General features: G+C 36.5%; 1 protein-coding gene across 2 annotated transcripts in view; it reads right to left on the bottom strand.

Annotated features, from left to right (window-relative positions):
* The window catches only part of Zbtb20 (zinc finger and BTB domain containing 20), a 737,287-nt gene extending 722,065 nt beyond the window's left edge, over positions 1-15,222 (bottom strand). The window contains exon 1 of one of the 2 annotated variants that reach the window (XM_031363901.1): positions 15,171-15,222. The gene's annotated coding sequence lies outside the window, so the exon portion shown is untranslated. The remainder of the gene's footprint in view (positions 1-15,170) is intronic. The other variant, XM_031363896.1, reaches the window with a different exon arrangement.
* Positions 15,223-15,741: the final 519 nt, after the last annotated feature.

The raw sequence follows: 15,741 nt of genomic DNA, 5'->3' as shown, positions 1-15,741 counted from the left end.
AAAAAGGAGACATCCTTAAACGCTTACTATAGATCAACAGCACAACAGTGTTTACCTATCTGGTCATAAAATTGTTTTTAAAACTAAAATAGACACACGGAATAGAAAACAAAAGAAGTAAGCATTCTAGAAAAAAGAACGGAGGCAGATTAAATTGTCAGAGACTTTCATTATAAAAAACAGTAAATAGAATACTTTTCAATTCTTTTTTTTTTTTGGAAAAAAATTAAATTTTATTTATTTTTTTTGAAGAAATATTGTAATTTTATTAATCTAAAAAAAGCATATAGGATAATTATTTTGTGATTGTAAATATATATATATATATACATATATGTACCTATATACATATGTATTTCCCTTTTATACCTTATATCCTTTATGTCCCCTTTAATTTTTTTTAGATATTTTCTTTATTTACATAGAATAAAGATTTAAATTTACATTTAAATAGAATACTTTTCAATTCTTAAAAACAAACAAACAAAAAAAAACTGTTAAACAAGCTCTGGATACCTGAAAAGAAAAAGAGGCAAATGAGTAAGAGAAGTTCCACTAGCTAAAGCTAAATGTAAACTAAGATCTGATGCACGGAACACATACATTCCCCCCAATAACAATCTATTCAAACTACAATTTCCAAGGCAATTTCCAGATTTTTTTCAATGTTATTATTTTTTTCTTTTTCTACTCTTCTTCAAAATTGACTTTGATATTAATGGTCATTTTGATTCTCTAGAATATATTTGGTACTGAGACTGGACAGAGGAAAAGCTGAAGTCAACAGGCTTCATTAATTAGTTTTATTAAAGAATGACTTAAGAACTCATAAGCCATCCCTGCTTAGCACTATATGCATATGTGCTGTCTGACTTCTTCCACAAGGAACCATGCTGCTGAACTATGCTTGGCCTTCCTCATTTTTAAATGGTTATAACATTAACTCAGAGCCCTACGAAACAAATGACCCTAAGTATGTCAACCATTTTAACACTGTTTAGCACAAAATTTATAATACTGATGAATTTTTTCTTTTTTCCTTTATTTTTCCTTTATTTTTTTATTAGATGTTTTCTTTATTTACAATATCTCCTTTCCCAGGTTCCCCTCCAAAAGAAAAAAGAAAAAGAAAATAAAATAAGAAATAAAATAAAATAAAACAAAACTAAAACTAAAACAATCCCGTTTCCCTTCCCCCTCCCCCTGCTCACCACCCCACCCTCTCCCACTTCCTGGCCCTGGCATTCCCCTACACTGGGGCATAGAACCTTCACAGGGACAAGGTCCTGTCCTCCCATTGATGACTGACTTGGCAGTTCTCTGCCATACACATGCGGCTGGAGCCATGAGTCCCCCCATGTATACTCCTTGGTTGGAGTTTTAGTCTCTGGGAGCTCTGAGGGTACTAGTTAGTTCATATTGTTCATCCTAAGGGGCTGCAAACCCTACAGCTACTTGGGTCCTTTCTCTAGCTCCTTCATTGGGGACCCTGATCCAAAATGGATATGAACCAATTTGCTAGCTCACGTTTACAGTAATAAATAACTGCTAAATTAACATATACCTATACTATATAAAAGAGTATGGTATAAACTTGAAATCAGGATAAAGATTTAATTTGGTTTTCCAGGTTAATTAATTTGATATTTAGGTTAATTAATTTGAGTATTATAAAATTTATACAACATTTTTGTTATTACTTTTAGCTTTTGATTCTAACAGACTGTCACCATCAAGACCTAAGCCAAGCAGTTGCTTTAAACAAAGTTTCAGATAGTAAAATATATGCAATAACAACTAAGTTTTATGTATGTATTTATATATGTGTGTGTGTTTTTAAAAATCACAGTTTATCTAACACAGTGGAGAAAACACTGACATTCAAAGAAAAGAAAATTTAAAACATAAATTCTGGGCCATTTGCCCTTATATACATAAGTACAAATGTTTACTTACTTAAGAAAATATCTTGCTTGTACAGGAACAGTAAAATCAATCACAGACAAAACAGACACTCATTAGACAAATGGCAGTAAGGCAAATCACTGAGGAAAGACAAGAGAATACAACAGATAGAGCCGGAAATGTATTTCCCTCAAGAAAACTGTTAATTTTATTTCTATATAATATACAAAAAAAATCTACTTCAGAGAGTAATTTATTAAAAGGCAGGAAGAAATTAAATATGATATACTTCTACTAATTATCATATGCTAAAGGACATAAAAATCAAGATAGAAGGGGTATCTAGAATATATAAATAACTCACACAAATCAATAGGCAAGAGCCATACAAGAAAAACAGTTGAAAGTATGAATAATCACTTCTTGGGGGGAAGTAGGGAGCAAAATCAAAAAAAAAAAAAAATTTTTCCCCCGGCTAAATTTGTAGTACAAAAACTCAAGTGAAGACCCAAATGGGATGTATTTTATTCATATAAGTAGTCAAATTTAAAACTCCGACAGTACTGTAAGATAAAAAGAATGAAGATGAGCATCTGTGTTATGTGTACCATTAGTGCAGGACAAAAGAGTGACATGACCTCAGCAAAGCAATGTGACAACTACTGTAATAATGGAACACTGACACACCTAGAAAAACAGCAACTACAGGCTTAGTGCATAACAAAAACCTTTCTTGAAAATGTCAGTAAGGAATGGCTCGAATACTCAAGAGCAAGACAGGCAATAAATATACTGTGATCCAGTCACCTACGGTACGTGCAAGTGAAAGTGAACTCTGAATTACAATTATGCAAAATGTAGGTGAATCTTAATAATTAAATGCCGACCAAAATAATGAAGAGACAAATACAGAATGATATTAAGGTTTTATCTAGTCACACATCTGTAAGTGGTAATTATAAATTTTCACTTTTAAAAGTCAACAGATAAAAACAAATTTTAGGATGTTGGTCATTAGCCAAGTATGGTATTGCACTTTGGGGCTCAGGTAGAATGGCTGTCTTGAGTTCAAGGCCAGGCTAGGTTACACAGTTCTACCAGCCTGGGCTACTGAGTAAGAACATAACCCCACCAAAAATAAATAAAAGGAAAAACTTTAAAAATATTTTTCTATATCCATATACTGTCCTGTTCATATCAATATATCCAAATAAGAAATTAATAATATCCTAATATCTGTGCTTATTTTAAAAAAATATATAATTTTCTTATAACAGAATATCATAATTAAAATTTTTTAGTTTCAAAACAGCTAAAAACTAAGCTATGTATTTTAGAAAAAAAACCCAGATAAAAAGTAATCCAGCAATCAAGGAAGTGGAAAAATTATTTAAAACCTTCTACAATATAGCTAAAGTGGCTATCAGAAGACAACTAATAGTTCTAAAGGTCACTGTCATAGAAAGATAAAAAAAATAAGTGATAATGTCTTAAAATATTACGATTGTCAGTGTAATCAATTAGCATCATATATTTCCCTTTATTTGGTCATATTTTCATTTATACCTAAATAAATCTTCCAAGACCTACTCTAATACTGTTTTGAACTGGTGCTAGTATTATTTGTTACTTAGTTTATTTTGGGTTTTTTGCATTTATTTCTGTAAGAAAACTGAATGGTAATTCAGCTATAACTTTTGTACATTCTTTATCAAAACGGAATATTCCATGAAATTAAAAGATTTCAATATTTTCCACAGCCTCAAATAATTTATATAAAAATTACTCATTTCCTATAATTCAACTTACCATGCTTCTTTCTCATTTTCTATACCAAATGGTATCTGTACCACTGACATCTTGTATTAATGTTCCTAGTTTACAGTCAACTAAAGCAACAAGAGTTTATAAATAATGCTGATCCTTCCAAACTGTGACCTTTGGAATTTGGGTTTTACTGTTTTCTTTGCCTTTTTTCCCACTTTGGTTTGGTTTCTTATTTAAATTTCTTACTGTGACCTGCATCATACTTATTTTACCTAAGACATTTTCTGTTATATCAATTCCTAGATGCATATAATCTCTGTGACTTTGGAGTCTGGAAATTCCATTGCAGCACCTCCTGATTCCTGCACAGGTCAAGCAGCACTGGCGTCTTAGGAACTCCACACACTGCTTCTCCCCTCTGTGGAAATCTGCCCTTTCTATTTATTTAGACACTTATCTCATGCAATTTAGAATGGAGAATTTTCTCATACTGTCTGTAAAGGTGCCATCCTTCTTTCAGTCAAGAGCACAAATCAGTAAACCCTTTCAAGTCACACACTGATTCTTACGGTTCTCAGAGCTGAGTATTTTAGTACTTTAGTATTTAACTACACACATCTGCTCTAATTCTTCCCTTTGTAATTCTCAGCACTCACAGGTTGGATTTCAATATCCTCCAAATTCAACCATCTTTATTCAACATTTTCATGTTTTATCTTTGTTCTCTAAGGGCTTTGATGTATTTCTTGGCCTTCTAGTTCATTGATTCATATTTCAACAAGGACAGTGTTCTTTGACTCATTCGTTGATTTATTCATCTGAGATGTTTCTTAATACCTAAAATTCATTATTTGACTTTCTTTTTGGTGGTCCCCCCAACTTTTTTTTTCAAAACTCGAGTTTCATTTACTTTTGCCAACAGTAAGAAGTAACTTGAGCAGTGTAGTCTAACTTTCCCATGTGACCTCCCTCTTGCCCTTGTTACCATATCCTGCAATCTGATAGTTTCTGTTGCTATGTCACTGACTCTTAGCACTGGTTGCTGGAGTACCCTAAATTGCAGAAATACTGCAAGGGTGAGAAGCAGATGTTCTGTCGATTCCCTGCCAAGATACATAGAGAACAATGTCTGCCCTCTATCTCTGCCTGTTCAGCCCTGGAGACAGAAAAGATACTGTTCAGCACCTCCAGCGTGGGAGCTTTGGATACTTACCATGAATAAAAACTGACCACAGAGGTCCAGAGGCTTTGGGAGCCCAAATTTTCCTTACAATGTCTGCAGCTTTCTGATATGTATCCTGAGCACTTTTCTCTTAATTGCTTGCCCAACTAAAGGAGGAAATTTTTCAGAATAATGTTACCTGCCCAAGGTACCATGCCTACTGTTCTCCTATCCCAACAGTAATTTCATTCACAAAGAGAAGCATCTCATAATTGAAAATAAAAAGGGAAAAAAAATCATATGAGTCAGCTTGTTTTTAAAACTCTCAAATGAACAGAAGCCTGGGAACGGAATGAGGGTCTATAGATCTGAAGTGGATTTGAATAATGTTGTAAGTATTCCCTCAAATCAGCAGCTTTCTCAGTAAGCTCAATACAACATATTAAAAACAATGATGTATTTTCCATATGTTCTCAAAAACAGATCTTCAAATCTACTACAGCTACTGATCATCCTACGTGAACATTAATGGAGTACCACTCTTAGCTATTCTAGAACACAATTATCTTTTGTTTTAACATGACTTCAAACCAATTTGCTGAGATTTCAGGTAGAAGAAAAACAAATTATAACTTTGGGCAATCAGATAAATTTCTCAAATATACTAGCAAGTCATGCACATGTTAAAAGCATGCCAGCTACTATTCAGAAGTTCAAACATTCCCCATGGTTTACATAGCATAGCCTTCCATCAACATTGGTTTTGATTAACTGTATTTTTGCTCTCTGAATACCACAAATAGTAAGGTGTTTAATTAGGCATAGTTTCTAAATAACTCAGACTATAAAGTGAAATTAGTAAAAAACTTTTTTAATTGTATAGAAGTTTGTGACCATTCCTTGCTCAAGAATTTAAAAGTTCATATAAAATGTCCAAAAATCTCAATTGCAATCTCTAAAGTGCACAAAGTACTATGTCCTACTATCTAGATAGGAATCATGTAGGATATGAAATTTGGGTTTCATCCTTGAATCGGTAGGTAATGTAATTCTGTGTACTCTATTCCACACAATATCCTGAATTGATCGAAGTAGATTTGCTTTACCATTGATAGTGGTATCTGATATAGCTGATATATTTCTTTTCTGAATCACAGTAAATAAAATTTTTATTGGAACTTCTGCCATGATGGAATTTCATTAAGTAGCTAAAAAGATGAGGGATCATAATCATGTGTAAAGATGTCTGGGTCTGGTAAAGTTATAATAGGTAATGTCAATTTTCACGATGTTAAATTTGAACAAGAATTGGTTGAAAATTAGAAAATGGATAGCTACTAAGCAAGACTTTCATCACATACATGTAAAATATCATGACCAACAATGAGTCCATTCTGTGTGACAAGTAGCAAACCAGCATGAAGGCTATCAAGATCAACAAAGAGCCACATCTATCCTTAACAATGTAGCATGATTGTATGTTAACTTTCTCAAATGCTGAATCCCAAATAATTAAAGTGGGAGTCAAACTGCACTTGACACACCAAAATTAACTTTATACCAGAGCTGTCCATTTTTGTATAGCAAAACTCAGTAAGATAAATGAGGGGGTGGGAAGAGGGAGAATATACCTACAAATACAGAAAAATAATCTCCATTTACATAGACTGAGGAATGGTCACAAAAAAATACAGAATATCTGAATGAGAAGGGCCTAGGATCCTTTTCATTTTTTATACTTTTTTTTAGCTCAAAAAAACAACCTCCCCAACATAGTAATTAATGCTTTCCTCTAAAACCCTTTCCAGAGCAAGAAATTATATTATGAGTTCAAGCTTTCAAAGGTGCTTCTCTGAGAGTTTGTTATATAAAGAACAGTAAAACGTAAACACCATAGCCATTAAGAAAACCAGATACCACAGACTGTCAGAAGAACAAACACAAGAGTACCATTCACAATAATCCTGAAAAGAAAAGCTACCATGCACGAATTGAATGTTAATATTTTTTAACCACACAGTGTCTTTTCAATGATACAACTATTTGAACCATGCAAAATTATTATTGTATTTTATTTCATTATTTGCTAAAATCAGAGTATGACTAAACATCTGAAATACTATCATAGTAAAAGTAAATCTGCAGAAGTGATGGTGCATCAATTCATTACCCCCTCAGTATTCAAACTATCGAACTTAACATGTGTACACTTAGCAGACTAAGCATAGCATCTAGCACCTGCTATATTTTACAGACACAGGGCACATGAGTGGCTGGACTAGCTAACTATTTGAAATTGTAATGAACTTTAAATTTTACTACTGCCAAGCATGAGAGCATGTGTCTTAATCCCAACACTCAGGAGCAAGAGGAAGGTAATACTCTGTAAAGTGAATAACAACTTGGTCTACATAGCAAGTTTTAAGTTTGCCAATGGCTACTTAGTGAAACTCTGTCTTAAAATATATAAACAATTCACTCTTTATTCACAGGCACTAACTACTCAAAGTAATCCAAACTCATGTACACTGATAATCTAAGCTAGTAATTTGAAATGTAGTTAGCATATATATTATACTAGCAAATAAAACTCAGCTTCCCATTGGCTAGTGGCATCAAGGAAAAATTAAAGTTTCATACAAAACTTCTAGAACATATCCCATGATAAGCTTAGTAGAGCCTAGTTTAAAACTCTGTGACTATAAGATCAAAGAAATCAAAAGCTAAATTTCAGAATGAACTAAATAAAATTAATATATCAAGTTCTTTCACCTCTCACATCCATCAAAACCTCATGGAAGTTAACAGGTATTTTGAAAACTGGATTCTAAACAGGCTTTTACAAATTCTTCCAGAAACAGTTCAAAATTTGGTGACATAGAATAGACACTCACTAAGTGGTTTACAAGTCAGCTTATTGCAGTAACTTGCCTTTCTCTACAGTGTAATTACACTTATTGCTTAACTGCAGACTAACATTATCATGATTTCTCAAAAAAAAAAAAAAAAAGTCTTTGTATTGCTAACTATTAGTGGTCGACGATAATGCTAGGCAATGATTTCTAAAGCAACTTTAAGGATAAAGGGACACAAAGAAGTTTAGAAATCATTAGGACCTGCTGGTTTAAATTAATATTCCTGCCCTGCTTTGGCCTTATATATGTATGATCCCTGATTAGTGGTATAAAACACAAACTCAGCTGGGCAGTGGTGGTACATGCCTTTAATCCCAACACTTGGGAGGCAGAAGCAGGCAGGTTTCTGAGTTTAAGGCCAGCCTGGTCTACAGAGTGAGTTCCAGGACAGCCAGGGCTACACAAAGAAACTCTGTCTCAAAAAAAAAAAAAAAAAACTCAGCGTTTTTCCTTGAAGATAATATATATTGATCTAAACATATATTATATGGAAATTCATTAGAAAATAACTGTTAGTTAACTCATTCTATTACTACCAGCTTTCTTCAATTAAACAACTTTATTCTGGATACAATCAACCATAAATCCTATTACTATAACTTCCTGAACCAGGGTGAGTTGGTAGAAAAAAATGTATGCAAACTAATAAATTTATTCTTTCTAATGATAAAAGATAACAAGCAGCTGACAATGAGCCTATATTTAGAACTGATATGTATGGAAGCAATATCACTAAATTGAGACATATCACTGATGATAAGGCATGTTCAAGTTCATACAAGTCAAGAGCAGTCTCTACTAACTCTACATCCAGATTTTTGGTCATATGCAATAAAGTAAAAGAATTAAGTTTAATATAGAAAGGATTGAAAAGGTAGATAATAACAAGTATTTTTAAAACCCTCTTCTGAATTTAATGATTTTTACTTATCTAACATTAGAAAAGTAAGTTTAAAAAGCCAGAACTGACTAAAATTAATGAATACATATACACTTTTCCTTAAACAGAAACTACAGAAAAGACCATCTCTGATGTCTAAAGAAAGCCAGAGATGTACTAAGCATGAGAAAGAGAGGACTGTGCTAGAGAAAGAACCCAAGGAGCTGAAGGGGTTTGCAGTCCCATAGGAGGAACAATATGGACTAACTAGTACCACTGAGAGCTCCCAGGGACTAAACCTCCAACCAAAGAGTACACATGGTGGGGCTCATGGCTCCAGCTGCTTATGTAGCAGAGGATGGCCTAGTCAGTCATTGATGAGAGGAGTGGCCCTTGGTCCTGTGAAGGCTGGATGCCCCAGTGTAAGGGAATACCAGGGCCAGGAAGTGGGAGTGGGTGGTTTGGTGGGGAAGGGGGGAGATGGGGGTTTTCCTGAGGGGAAACCAGGAAAGGGGATAACATTTGAAATGTAAATAAAGAAAATATCTAAAAAAAAAGAAAGAAAAGAAAAGGAAAGAAAAGAGGGAAAGAGAGGACTGGGCAAGGAAGAAAGTAAAGGAGAGGAAAAGAGAGAGAGAGGGAGATGGGGGAAAGGAGTAAAAAGTACCAAAAAAACAGAGGAAGGGGTGAGGGAGGGAGTGAGAGAGAGAGGGAGGGAGGGAAAAAGGGAAGGAGGGAGGAAGGGATATAAATATTTTTGTTTCTTTTATTTTGTCAAGCATTAGAGGCTCTTATGGCTCCTTTTGCAATGTTAATCTGTATTCCAAAAGGTAGAGAAAATTAATTTTTGATCATATATAAATAGCCCTGAAGTAGAAATCTCAATAAACTTACCAATAACAGAAAGATAATGGGCACCAAGAATTTCAAAACTAGAAATCCCAATCTTTTTGTCTTTTGCTAAATCAATTTTTTTCCTTTGAAAATAAAAGTCAAAAGCAATTGAAGAGATTAAGTCAGTACACTCAACTCTAAACTGTGGGTATATTTTTCCTGACGTACATATTCATGAGCTGACAATAAAGACAAGCTGGCTGCTTTGTTTGACTATAGTTCTGTTTACTTCATACTGTCAAGAATGGATTTTGACACTCAGTATTAATATTGCTATTTTTATTGATATAATTAGCACTGCTATAAATAATTCCTTGGCCTGCCATATCTAAGTATATTGTAATCAGCAATATTAAGATATTGTTTCCTTACATGATGCTTTGGAAATAGACTGCTGACCTAAAGAACCAAGGCGACCTCAAGATATAGAAATTACTGAAAAAGAAAATAATAATGTTGCCCTGTCAATAGAGACTGTTGTGTGTATGACTTCACTAAACAAACTAGTTTATATTTGTTTGAAACTCAAGCTTCTCACCAATCTGCTGTTTCAATTTCACATCACACCATATTGTACCTAAAACAGGCAATCTGGATTCCTATTGCTACTTTTTTTTTTCTTTCAAAGAGCTCAGGAATGGGCTAAAATATAAAGCTTGAATCTATAAAGCTAAATAAATAAATAAGTAAGTAAATAAGACACCCAAAATTGAGACTGGGTGGGTGAAAATAAGCATGTTTGAACCCATTTGAATAATTGCTAGTGGGTGGCCAACCTACTTGTGAGTTTTTGATCATTACATGAAAGCAAAATCAAAACATATTTTATCTTGCCTCTAGATCTCATCAGCTGTGACAATAACCTTATCTGGCCTTGAATGATTTGTTCATAAAACAAAATGGGGTGACTGACCTGGTACATATTCAACACAGAGTATGAAGGCCAAAACAAAATGACAATACAATTCAAAACAAGTTTGTAGAGATTTTTACACTAGTATATTAAAAACCTTTCTTTGTCTCTATTGCTTGACAGATGGTTAGCCCTCACACAGCCTAGTATCTCTGGCAAAGAAATGACTAAGTCTAGCCAATAACACCCCAAATTTTGACTTAAAATGCACTGTACACACGCTTATACATACCTTACAAATACGAAATCTAATACAATTAGTCAGGCTTCACTTATTACCATAAAAACTTGACACATGTCAAGATTTTACCTTTTGTACTAAGACCATCTCATTTTGACACTCAAACATTTTATGCGGACTCCAGTCTATGAGCTTCCCATTTCAGTTTTCATTCATTTTATGCACTGCTGAGTAATCATGCTTTTAAAACTTCCAAAATAACATCTTAGCCCAAAGTATTATAAAATTTACAAAGATTTAATTAGCTTGTGTTTCTGTGTTGCTCACAGGAAAGTTATGGTAACTAACAAATTGTGTCAAACAAAATCACTTAGTAACATTGAAAACACTCCATGTCAAGGACCACAGGGCAAGACTCGGTTTATCTAGCACTAAAATAAGTCTTTACCTTAAACTGTTCATCTGGAAATGCACACTTATACACACACATTGATCAACCACTCTAAATAGAAATAGAAAAACTTAGCTTTAAACATTCTTCTAACCATTCTTCTACAAGAAAAAATCAGCTGGAACTATTCTAGTAGATTAAAAGTCTCTATTTTCCCCTCCCTCTTCAGATTTGAGCCTTCCTAGGCAGGGGTCTCTATATATAAACCACAAGGTGCTCTAAATGCAGTATGTCCCCTTTGTGGAAAAGGTTGATTATAATATGTAATAGAGATTTAAGGTAGGTCTGAAAAACCAAACACTCAACACCAGAGAATAGGGTGGGCTCTGTATAAAAGCCATCTTCTATAAGGAGTAAATTTATATATCGATAACAAAACCAGACTCATAACTGACAGAGCAAAATAATGAAAATCAGACCTTGTCATTTGGGAGGTATCAACCAACTTCTAGAAAGGTAAGGTTCTCACTACTTGAAGTCACACACTTAAAATTCAATAACATATGCATTGAAACAGACAACAATGCCTTCTGTTACAACCTAGGGTTTTCTCTACTTATAGACAAAACAGCTAAAATAATGCAAAAAATGTCTCCATAGCATTCCTGCATCACAAAGGTTTATTAAACCAGAGCAGTATCAATCAAGTGATTTTGGAATTTGAAAAGAAAGGGTTAAAAAAGCAAAGTTTGTTTGTTTGTTTGTTTTCTAGGCTTCTCTCTACCTCTTTAATTTCACCTGTGAATTAGTCACAACTTTCATCTTTCCTTCTAAAACTAAAACTGGGAAAATTTGAGATACTTGATTTTTCAGGTACATTACTAAAGTAAATCCTAAGCAAAAAATTAACATGTATGTGAGTTAATATTTTCTATCAGTTTTGCTAACAAGACCATGCCACAAAGAAATTTTACAATTAATGTGAAGACATGAGATTTTACTATAAAGCAACATTTTATTTATTCCAAATATGATAAAAATAAGAATTTTAATAGGGCAGTGGTGGCACATGCCTTTAATCCCAGCACTTGGGAGGCTGAGGCAGGATGATTTCTGAGTTCGAGGCCAGCCTGGTTTACAGAGTGAGCTCCAGGACAGCCAGGGTTATATAAAGAAACCCTGTCTTGAAAAAACAAAACAAAACAAAACAAATAAATAAGAATTTAAAGCCCCATGTGTCAAAGATTTTTCTGAAATTTTATAAAAATATTTCACAAAAACAAAGAGTACAAATAATTTAAATAAACTGAGTCCTTTCAGATTATTTGGTAATCATAAATACACTCCATACTTTCAAACTTGGTAACTTCCTTAAAACTCTAGTTTGTAAAACACAAAAGCTGCTGGATTTTTTAAGTTTAATTTAAAAAAAAAAAAATCTCTTACCAATGTGGAGTAGATAAAGTCTATTACCTAATGGTGTAAGCTCCACAAAGACCAATAATTTCCCCTTTGCTTCACTGTTTCATTCTAAGTATCCAGAACTGCCTTCCACAAGCTGATGATCTTGACATCCATGTAAGAAAACCAGGATTATTTCAGAAAATAAAACTTCCCTTCCATATCTGAAATGATTTAAAATTCACTTATGTTGTAAATCATTAACAGGAATTTAGTTGTAGCTTTTATTGCTCTTTTAAATGACCTAGTTATTCAGTTTAGGCTTTTATCTGGGGAGTCTAGTTTGTCTCAAAAGTCTTCTGGAAATCTGCACAAATGACACAAAAATAATTCACTTGAAAAGGCTTTCCTCTTCTATCTTCTTCCTTTATCAAGGGGTCAAATTCTTACAGACAAACAGGAGTAGGCTGTGTGTCCCAAGCCTTGCCACCTAACTAGGAAAGAGTTGGCACCATATCTAACAGCTCTAAACACCCACCCCCATCATCACCCTCAGGTAAAAAACATATTCTCTCCCTCCATCACTGCATTAGCTCATGTTGTCCTCCATCACCTAATCAATGAACTCAGGATCTAGATCTGTGTTTTCTTGGTAGAGTGATAGTCCCCAAATGCTGGTCTACCTAGCCAAACAAACAAAAAGACAGCTTCAGAGAAAAGGATAAAATTCAATAATTTTTAAGCTTCTTTCTCTAACCTAATTACAACATTAGAAGGTCATCAGGAAAGGGTGTTAGTGCTTTGGAGCCTGGTAGGGGGTATACCTGTCACCTGATCTTCACGTCTGAAATGCTTGTACTTCAGTCATCCAAGACCTGAATCAAAGCCCAAAATGCCTGATTGCTTCACTCTCTGTGCAGTTCAGAGACTTCCAGAAAACTCCATTTTCTTCTCCTCACAGGTTTATTTCAGTACCATTTAACCTCAAACTCAAAGCTCTGCAAATGTAGTTCAGTGGAAATCAGAAGCCCAATCTTGGGCTTTTACACTAGAGCAACTGAACAGAACCATCTGAGGTTCTTCAACAATTCTAAGACCAAGTTTCTTGGCAGGATTTAAAAGATGATGACCATGGAGTACCACCATGTTCTACCTGCATATGCACGCTGATGATTTATTAGCAATTCTACTGAGCGAGGGTCTGAGAATAAGTGACTTCTCTGTTGGTTTGTTTTATCTACTTTCCCTAGAAGTAAAGTCAAACCTAACTGTAAAGCAAAAATACAAAATGTAGTCACATCCTGACATAGTCATTTGTTGATAGGCACAAAGGGTTGGGGTCTATTCCCACAATATAGAAAAACATCCTTGAGACAAGAAGCTAAACCAGGAATTCAAGTAAATCCTGTGAGAGTTTTAAGTTGCCATTGATTCCTTGAATTGAGAGTTCACACTATTTTCCACAAATTGGTATTTGGATGTTTTAAGTTTTTCAATGGCAACAAGTTGCAGTAGTAACTTGGAACACTGATCACTTGAAATCACTGTATACTCTGAAATTGTTTATCAGCGGAAAATACCAAAGTGAGAAAATTCCACTTTAGTAACATTTTGGTATGGTGTGGGGGGGGGGGGCGGTCAAAAAATAGTAAAGGCAAATTTCACTGTCTAAAAAGGTAACATGTTCAACTTAAACCTGGGCCAATGATTCTGAGGACTATACTATCAGGTGCAGGCTTCCAAATGTCTTCCCATACCATTCAGGTTTCTGCTGGAGAACTGGCTTGCTTCTTCAGACCTCATTTGACCCGGAATGGAGTAAGAGATCATCGGATTACCGAGCTAGGTAGCGTAGCTGTACGCCATATTGTGTTTTTCGCTAATGTTTATAGTCTGTGTGTGTGCCTAGCATATGCTTGTGCAAGTGTGTTTATCAATACAACTTTTACGAAATCCCTGCCTCCTGCCTCTTCTGCATCCTTAGGGAGGGGAGAGGCTGAAAGGGACCCCGAGAGCCACACACAGGGAAACGCACGCCTTTAAAACAATTAGAGGACCACATTTGAACTTCAAAAACATACTCCAGTATTTGGGAATGGGGTGGGTTTTGTTATTTTGTTTTTGTTTTATGTCTCAAGGTATGAAAGAACGTTAACATTTTTTTTTAATGTTTCGAAAGTGGCCCAAAGACTAAAGAGAGGAGGACAGGGTTCATGCCTTGCCAAGCCCCACTGTCTACGGGTGAGAGCAAGGCAGGCGGGGCTACACGTCCCAGCCCTGGTTCTCCGAAGCCAGTCCTCTGCGCGGGAGGAAAGTGAATGGGAGGGCGGAGGGAGAGAGGGCGAAGGGAGGGAGAGGAGAGGGGCGGGAGCCGGTGCCGCCAACAGCTCCGGAGCCCCGGCCGGTGCCCCTCAGCGCCTCTTCTGGGAAGCCGCGACTCCAGAAGCGGGAAGGAGGAGAGAGTCAAGACGCAGTGGCAGCGACCCGACGCCCCGCCTGGGCTAGCCGCGGAGCCTCCCCGCAGGGTCGAGCGAGGCCGCCGGGCGGGCGCGAGGAGGGGCGGCGGGAGGGCGCGCGGGGCGGGGCGGGGCAGAAGCCCCGGGGCTGCGGCTCGGAACTCGCGCCGCGGCCCCACCCCGCCCCCTCCTCGGCGGTCCGCCACCCCGGACTCCCCGCGACTCGCAGACGCCCGGCCGCGCTCCGCACGCACACACCCCTCCCTCCCGCCCGCCCCACAACAAATTAGAGTTTTTGGCGTTACCTCCTCGCGCTCTTTAATCTTCTTTCCTCAACTCCTAAACTTCCCCCCGCCCCTACTTCTTCGGCAGAAGGCCCACATTGGGCGCCTGAAGCCGCGAACCTCTCACTCGTCCTACTATTGGATGGACTGCACGCCACTCGGTGCTTCGGCCGACCAATAAAGATCGGACAGCCCTCGTGAGGTTGCCGCCCATAAACAAAATGCACTCTTCCTCCTCCCCTTCGCGGCCCCTCCCCTAGCTGCCCCTTCCCTCATCTCTGTAATCTTTGATTGGTCTAAGAGACACCCAATCCGCTATCTCAAGCATCGATTGGTGAGCGGAAACTTCACTCGGAACACTTTTAACAGCCTATTGGTCGACGGCCTCAACACCTCCCGCCCACCAGCGCTCTGGGTAGAGAGGCCAGATGTCGTTATTCAGTGATCCAAGAGCTGGGAAACTATTGGTCGACAGAGGCCGTCAGACCGGACTGTAGTGATTGGTGATTGGTCAGTGTAGGCACGATCAAGTTTGGTTGTTTACTCCTCCACTTCCCCCACCCTCCTTTTCATCCACGTCCCCGCCCCCTCC

The sequence above is a fragment of the Mastomys coucha genome, unplaced genomic scaffold, assembly GCF_008632895.1.
Source record: "Mastomys coucha isolate ucsf_1 unplaced genomic scaffold, UCSF_Mcou_1 pScaffold12, whole genome shotgun sequence".
In the NCBI taxonomy this organism is placed as follows: Eukaryota; Metazoa; Chordata; class Mammalia; order Rodentia; family Muridae; genus Mastomys; species Mastomys coucha.
The sequence above is the reverse complement of the archived record's forward strand: the minus strand, read 5'-3'. Positions and strand labels throughout refer to the sequence as shown.